The 9,025-nt window shown below is 41.6% G+C and overlaps 1 pseudogene; it reads right to left on the minus strand.

The window, feature by feature from the left end:
- Positions 1 to 1,278: 1,278 nt before the first annotated feature.
- LOC148726746 (uncharacterized) lies at positions 1,279 to 3,016 on the minus strand (annotated as a pseudogene).
- Between the last annotated feature and the right edge of the window lie 6,009 nt (positions 3,017 to 9,025).

Raw genomic sequence — 9,025 nt, forward strand, 5'->3', positions numbered from 1 at the left:
TGCCCTGCGCGCCCGGATCATTTTTCGCATATGAAAAATACGCCATTTTCCTCGTAGTTGCGGAATCGCTTTGGTATCTTCTTCCATCTTACTAATCAGGGCTTTCAAAGTTCCATCTTGAATCATGTGCGAACAACAAACTATCGTAGTATCCATATCAGTAAATAGTTTTTAATTCTTACATGTAGGACGGTGAAAAACGTCATTTGAAGAGTTTATGCCGCCGAAGAAGCGGTCAAGAGGAAGGCCGAGTCTGCCCGGCTCGGCAAAGGTTATTCGACTTCGAGAGTCTGTGTATGATTTATGGAGGGCAAGGAAAACAACCATGGGTTTCGGTAATACTACAGACAGTGCTTTTGCAGAAATGTTATTGCATTATTCCTACGATGGAACTAGAGACTCCGGGGAGATATTTTCGAGGTGAGAATAATTATTTGACTGATTTTTACTTGAGATCTTGAGATATGTATGTAAGCGATCTCATTTGTACAAGTCATTATTCTATAATTGAAATGCGTAAAATCAGTTTTGGCCAATATTGGTTATTTTTTTATATTTTAATTACTGTTGAAGCCGAACAATTTCCTTCAACATCAGGTAAGCTTTGTACAAGTTTTATACACAAACTCGATTTATGATTTTTCAGCCTCAAATATTTAGCTGCAAATTTGTTTACTGTGTTCTTCACCAAATCTTTGCTTTTATTTTTTGTAGTGTTTGTGAATGACTATCAGAGTTCGCCAGTTAACAATAGCGCGATTCCAAAACGACTGCAAAATATACAAATATATAAAGTCACATACCGTTCGCGGTAGAACCGCACTAAAACTTTTGGAGCGATTTGGGAACGGGTCGTTCCGCGAAATTTACGAGAGATCAATTTACGAGCGATCCCTCTATCGCGAAATATCAAGCGATACCTGCTATATCAAACGAGTTATGTCATATTATGTTTACATGTAAACACAACCGTGTATTTAGACGTGATCGAGGCTCAACTGCGGAATACCCTGCCAATCCAGAACACATCTAGAATCTGTGGCTACGCGGCTACGGAGCTACACAGCTACGCAGGTTAGGGTTAGGCTACGGAGCTACACAGTTACACAGCTTAGTGGCCTGGCGACCTGGCCACCTACTACGCAGCGCGCGCAACAAAACTCTTTCTTCAAATAAACAGGTCTTGTAACTCGGGCCATCATGCTGCAAAACTGTCTCATATCATGTACAATAGCTACAATTAACACAACTCAAATTTAAACGTGTTCATATTTGCTCTTACACTGCTCGAGCCGATTCCATAATATTCTTAGATATTTTCAGGACGCACATTCCTCTAATTATTAGAATTTGCTAATTTTTTTTAATATCATTTAAAAACACCTTCCATAAATCTCCTCTGTTGATGTATCGCCATTTGAACTCAGCTATGTACGATGAGTAGTGTTCTTTTTCACGACCGTGCGTCGGAAGCTTCGTTTTCATCTGCCGCCAGTGCCCCTCTATCTTGTTTGTATGGAAACCCTCCTCGTTAACGAACTCCACAGAGTGGTTTACTTTCTTATGGATGTATCCATGTATTGAAAGGTTTACGTAACCCTTCCAGCAATCGGACACAATTGTTGTTCCTGGTTCAATCCATTCTCTCATTACATTGAGCAAAGTTTCCTCCTACCTGTCTTCTACGGTGGCAATAAAACATTTGCGGGAATCTTCCTCGATGCCACCAAAAGCCCACTGACCCTCCGCTACATGGCCACGATGGTATTTTCTCTTTCCAATTACCACCTTCCCTGGACCACCAATTTTCTCTCTTCTATCGAACAACGCCACCTCACATACTTCACGACTAAACATGTCCCAGTCAACTGCTGTGTGCGAGCCAAGTCCAAGTTGCTCCTTAATTTTCCAGTGCTTTAAGTCCTGGCACCACCAGTGCGTCAATTTTAAAACCTCTTCAATTGTCAAGTTCGAATCTTCAAACCAACTTCCCTCTCTAATGCTCCTCTCACATCTATGCCACTTACCATTAATATGCCTTCTACATTCCCAGATGTAGCCATCCGATCGATCTCCCCACTGAACCCAATTCATTTCTGATCCACACATAGTGTTTACTAAAAAAACATTTTATTCTATTTCACTCGATTACAAGACCAAACCTTAAGCGAACCACACTCCCTATTTATATACGAAAATGGTCGATCGCAAATAGCACAAAAGGATCTCGTAGTGCAAAGAATTCTAATGAACGCCATGATCCCACTGATTAACGCGATTGTCTCCTGCTCACACACTAATTAGCGCAATTGTCTCCTGCTCACATGGTGCAAATTCTACTCGACGCAATCAGCCCTTCTTCCTTTAGCCAAGACAGCGTAAGCCGCCTCCCGGTTAGCTCAATTGGTTAAGCGCCGGACTGTTGTGCGGGAGGTCGAGGGTTCGAGGCCCGGCCGGACCAACACTCAGGGTCTTAAAATAATTAAGAATATGCTACCTTTCTATAACATCGATCAAGAAATGGTTAGATATTCTAGTCTTCTCGGATAGGGACGCATAAATGGAGGTCCCGTCTCCTGCAACTATTAATTAGTTAATTTGGTTAGGCAGGGAACGTTAAATAACCCACTTCACGAGATTACTGTGATGTGGTCCGGCCTGGTTACTGGGAATAGGGGGGAGGGGGCATCTGTTATATTCGCTTTCATTTGATTGTAAACTGCTTAACAGTCTGGTAAAGTCCTCCGTACAGTGTTGTAAAGCGCCATGAGTTTAAGATATGAGCGCTATATAAATACAAGTTATTATTATTATTATTATTATTATTATTATTATTAAGCTCTCTGTCCCACAGGTAATTTCTTAGCAGATTCTCGTACGATGTGAAGTTTTCTTTCTTCTCATTTCTTTTATAACTTGCTTGAGCACTGCCGCACTGAGTGCTTTGATCTTTTAAATCTGCTTTCGAACAACCAGTTTGCACTCCAAATGTCTTACGACATACAACAGTATACATTTTTCAACACATTTTCCTTACCCTGCGTGTATTAGTACCCCTCACTGAGCAAAAAACAAGTCAAACAAAGAAACTATAGAAACGCTAATTTCTTAAATTTTCCCATCTCTTTCTAAGTGTTCACGATCTTTATTCCTGGAGCTTATTACACTAAACTACAAATAATTAAACTTCAAACCCTTTGTTTAACTGCGGCACCCGAAAGACTTCAATGGACTAAGCAAACTTACTGTACGTAACATTAATCTACGAATAAAATAGTAACATTCCCATTGGGGATTCTTCTAGCTGCAAAGTCGCTAACCTCAATGAAGAGCGCGTCATTTGACACAACCAGGGATCGTTGAAGAATGTCCAGCCCGCGCCTTGCGAAGCTTCGAAAACAACCAAATAGTACCTGGGTCCAACTTCAAAAACGCCTAATCGCACCTCCTGATCCATTTGAAAAGCTTTTCCCTGCCGAAGTCTGGAACTTTGTTCTCAACAAATCGCACTCTATTAGCACAAATCCTGGCTATGTTTCTTCTTTTCTGATTACTACGACTGCGTTCATGGCTGGATCTTCGAGTACACTTCAAACCGCAACACAAGAAATGCCACTAAACATCTATTCAATCTTCCGTATGATGCATGATCCTCGCAGTAGATAGCGCTATTTAAGCAATAGCGAAAATCAGACCTGAAAAAAATCAGGCCTGTACGGGATTCGAACCACTGACCTCTGCGATACTAGTGCAGCGCTCTACCAATTTAACGGCCTGCTCCCAGTTGGCTTGTTAGCTCAATTGGCAGAGCGCTGCACTAGTATCGCAGAGGTCAGTGGTTCAAATCCCGTACAGGCCTGATTTTTTTCAGGTTTGATTTTCGCTATTGCTTAAATAGCGCTATCTACTGCGAGGATCGTGCATCATACGTATCTAATACCGCAGTTCAAAATATATGAACTCCATATATTTCATTTTATATTCAATCTTCGTTGGCCCGCCAACAACTGGAAAATCACAAGTAATAAAGGAATGCGCTATATCACCCATGGAAAGTGTAACAGCAGAAGCAGATTCTGCAAGCCCTGTAATACAGAAATATACTTCATCGGGAATGATAAAACCAGTCGCACACATCAAAAGAGGGTTCCTTTTGTCAGCGGAGATTTACGACGTCCTCTTCAAATTGCTAAAGTCCGACGAAGAAAATGCCACTGGCGATGTACAAGCGCTATGTCAACTGTTTTCTGGAGAGGAGGCCTCCTACCGGTACGCCACAGAAAAAAGCAGGGAAGTAGCAGCAAACACGCCTTTCTTTATCTCAGGGGCAACACAGATTCCTTTTGCCGCCCGTCTGGTCGCCCTCTTAGATCAAGGAAACGGTCTTTTGGACCGATTTTTAATTACCTTCCCAAAGTGCTTGCGACCTGCGCCATACCAAACAAGCCAAGCAATCGAGTCCTTAAAAGAAAGCGCCCTTTCCAGTCTTTCCAGCATTGGCGACGTATTTGTTGAGATTGCTCGCCTGCATCTTTCCCATTCCACTTACACTCTAAACCAAGAGGCCAAAGAAACTATGAATACTGTAAACGAAGAATTTATTACAGAGGTCAATGAAGCCATGTTGGAAGGCACAACTCCGCCTAAGACAAAAAAGATCGATATCATACTCCGTGTTGCAGCCGCGCTCCATATTTTCAGCCACGTCGCTTCGGAGCTACTTCAACTCAGAAAGCCCACTCAGCCATTAGATAAAATCGAAAACTCGACCCTTCTCTGCGCCATTGACTACGTAGCTTGGACAGAGTCGCAGAAAGAAATCTTTGTTGAGGTAAGCAATCTGAAATCTTTCTAACTCAAAATCCCACTATTACTTTAGAAACTATTTCCCTCAGATAGTTTAGGGGGTGGAGGAGGGGAAAGGAGTTTTCTTAATAATTTATCGTCACTGAGTTCACTGAAGCAGTAAACGCCCTTTACCAATCAGGTCCCGGAAAGGTTCGAACCGCCCAAGTACGATTTGCACCACATCCAGTTCAAGTGTTCATCAAGGAAAAACCGGAGAATGTAAATTGGCCTTCAGATTTATGCAGCCAAAACGACTACAGACCTAAGTACAATCAAAGTACCAACTAATGTATCTCTACCGCTATCAAGCGTGCATTAATTGATGCAGACTTTATTCCACAAGAAATGTTCCCAGATGTTTAGATATGTAAAACTTTCATATTTAACAGAACAATTAATATTGCATGGAACACATTATTCCTGTAAAAGAGGATTTGATGCGGATTACCATTTTGTTATTTTATAGCTTCAACTGATATTTCTCTAGCTCTGTACCCATGTAGCTCCGTAGCCACGTGGCCACAAAGCTATCTAGCTCGGTAGCCAAGTAGCCACGTAGCTAAGTAGCTCCGTAGCCACGTAGCTATGTAGCTCCGACTCAAGTAGCCACGTAGCTCCGTAGCTACGTAGCTCCGTAGCAGGGTTGGATCCAGGGTAGTTTACGTGAGTTCCGGAACTCACTCAAATTTTTCAAAAACACTGTGATCTCCCTTTAGAAACTACTGATCCGTTTCTGGAGATGACTTGACTTTCCTGAAAACACTGGACTTTATACTGTCATAGTGAACACACGTCAGTGACACAGGTTTGCATAGCAGCTGATGATAGTAGATCATAGTGTTTCATGTACTACTTTAAAATAAAATCTTTTTGCCTTTTTGGTACATGCTATTTTACTCTGTTTAGTGCAGTTAAATTAGCTGAAAATGCAGGAGAAAGCATTTAGAGAGCTCGAAATTTCAAATTTTCTCGGGGGTGCACGCCGCCGAGCCCCTCTACTGGAAGTGTCTCCTCGGGTGGAAACTACTCACTTCAAAACCTGGATCCACCCTTGCGTAGCCACGTAGCTACGTAGCTCCCTAACCTTCTACCTCCGTAGGTATGTTGCTCCTTAGTCACGTAGCTATGTAGCTCCCTAACCACGTAGCTACGAAGCTCCGTAGCCACGTAGCTACGTAGCTCCGTAACCTTCTACCTCTGTAGCTATGTAGCTCCTTAGTCACGTAGCTACGTAGCTCCCTAACCACATAGCGATGTAGCTCCCTGATTGAAGTATAGAGCAAGATGGTATTTATCAATGTTGTCTTGTAATAGACCCTTGTGTCTTTATAAGAGTCAGACACGCATCAAACTATTGTAAATTTCAACTGAGTTCAGATGTTGAGGAAACTCCAGGTCCTACTCCAATGTACATTGACCCTAGCAAAACAATAATACCATATAGCCAAGCTAATGAATTGATATTTGGACAAAATGCAGGACAACAATCAGTGATGAAATGAGTTTATGCTCCTTGACTTACAATAACAAACAAGGAATAAATTCTGCTAATGATCTCGTGTTAATAATTAGTATTGGAAATCAGTTGTATTCATGTTTGTCTCAGTTAACCAGACAATCATTTTTAATGCAGACAAAATTTCCCACACTTTTAAATGTGTTAGAGACTGATTATGAACTTCAATACAGTGAGAGCAACACCGGTACTATTCATCAAGAAACTACAATAGAAGGATATCAGTATTGTACCTCCTTAGATGGAAACTTTCAATCACTTCTGAAAATTTCAACAATTTTGTCTTGACAGTAGGATGTACTGCAGTTGCTATCTATTGTAAAGGCAATGTCGGCTCCAAAATATTCGATTCTCATGCAAGGGATATCTATGGTACAAGCTATCGTCAAGGTACAGTCGAACCTCGATTATCTGGACTGGTCGGGACCTCGTCGGTCGACAGGTCGGTCGATAGTCGGTCGATAGTCGGAGGATACTCGGTCGAGATGTCAGTCGATATGTCGACCGACTGTTGACCGGCAGATGGAGTGTCGCGTCTCCGTGGAATATCGATAAAGTGTCGATGGAATATCGGTCAAGCGTCAATGGTCTATCGGCCGAGTGTTGGTAGTCTATCGGTCAAGTGTCTGAACTTTATCGGTAAATATAGTTTGAACGTCGCTCGTGTGGTTGTGTATTGTTGCAGTGTCGGTATTGAAAAATTTTATTTGAAGAAAAACTTGATTTTAAGGCATAAACTTTCAGGTATATGATTAAGATAAGAAACGACTTATGAATGGCGTGGTAAATTTAAAAAAAATTGAGGTGACTTATTTACTACAGTAGTCTAGGGTGTCTATATAGCACATCCCGCGGAGACTGGGTCCGGTCAAGTTGGGGCCGAGTGTGCCGAGTGTAGCATAGCCGAACGGAGCCGAAGTGGTGTATCCAAAGTATCGAGCCGAAGTATAGCCGAGGTAGTGATGAGCCGAGGTATTGTGTAGCATAAGTTGTTGAGTATATCTATGAAACGGAATGTTGAATGTCATGCATGTGGGACGTGAAAAGATGTTGTCAGTAAGCTTGTCTGCGCATGCTCGCTAACTTTACGCATGCGTATAAGAGGAAAAAACCTAAAAATTTTATTTTTGGTGAATTTTTATTTTATTTATTAAAAAAAAATGTGCGAGGAATGTTTTTTCCTGTCTTGTTCTATTCCCGCGTGGCTCCGGAAAAAGGAAACGCAGCGTGCGGTTGCGTCAGATTATTTTATCAGTTATTTTGTAGTGAAATGCGGAGTCATGTAGAGTTTGCGTTCAGTATCATTCGGGAGATCAAGGAGAGAACATACACATCTCGTTGTGCGTTGTCAAATTACACAGAGGAGAATGAAAATCATGATTCTTCCCAAGCTTGCACTCAGTGTGATGAACGGTAGTTTGGAAAGCATTGCTAGATTTGCAGACGCCGAAACATTACAGCAAATTGTAAACAGAGTAGATTTGTACCTTCATGACGCCGAAAGTTCACTATTGGACTACGAAACGCGTGACATAGTTGAAAAGAGAAACGAGATATTTAAAGCCGTCTTGGAAAATACAAAAGCGGTAGTCGAACGTGAACTTTCAGACGAGGATGGCCATGAATGCGGTAGATAGACAGCATTACATCGTGGACAATCCAAAAGTATCTGTGTTGGAGATTGAAAGTATTTTGGATATCATTTCGTTTGCCGACGAGGATTCTTTAAGGAGAATGATGCGTCACGCAAAATTTAGTGAATTGCTTATAAATTCTGTCATACTATTCTAACCGAAATAAGAGTATGAGCAAGAAATAAAATGCATTTATAGGATTCCCAAATAATCACGCGCTCTTTTTCTCTAAATATTCCTAGACCCTACTACAAGAATACTAATCTATTGCACAAGACTTAATCCCTTCGCCATCTTGGAATCTTTTGTTCTCATTGTTTGAGACGCCATCTTGAAATGATGGCATTTGCATTTTAATCAGTTCTTTCTAGTGAAATGCTGTTTCATCCCGAGCTAGCGCTCAGTATCAATGAGGAGATCTTGGATAGCGGACACTAAAAAACATTTTCCGTACTAGTGTTAAACAGAGGAAAGTGAAAATCATGATTCTTCCCAAGCTTGCACTCAGTGTCATTCAAGATAGTTTGGAAAGCATTGCTAGAGTTGCAGACGCCGAAACATTACAGCGAATTGTAAGCAGAGTAGATTTGTACCTTCAAGACGCCGAAGGTTCATTACGAATCAACTTAACGGCCTGCTCTCAGTTGGCTTGTTAGCTCAATTGGTTAGAGCGCTGCACTAGTATCGCAGAGGTCAGTGGTTCGAGTCCCGTACAGGCCTGATTTTTTTCAGGTCTGAATTTCGCTATTGCTTAAATAGCGCTATCTACTGCGAGGATCGTGCATCATACGTATCAAATACCGCAGTTCTATATATGATTTTCATATATTTATTCTATCTCATTTATCACTTTCACGGGTTCATTACGAATCAACTTAACGGCCTGCTCTCAGTTGGCTTGTTAGCTCAATTGGTTAGAGCGCTGCACTAGTATCGCAGAGGTCAGTGGTTCGAGTCCCGTACAGGCCTGATTTTTTTCAGGTCTGAATTTCGCTATTGCTTAAATAGCGCTATCTACTGCGAGGAT

Source organism: Stylophora pistillata, chromosome 7 (genome assembly GCF_964205215.1).
Source record: "Stylophora pistillata chromosome 7, jaStyPist1.2, whole genome shotgun sequence".
Lineage (NCBI taxonomy): Eukaryota > Metazoa > Cnidaria > Anthozoa > Scleractinia > Pocilloporidae > Stylophora > Stylophora pistillata.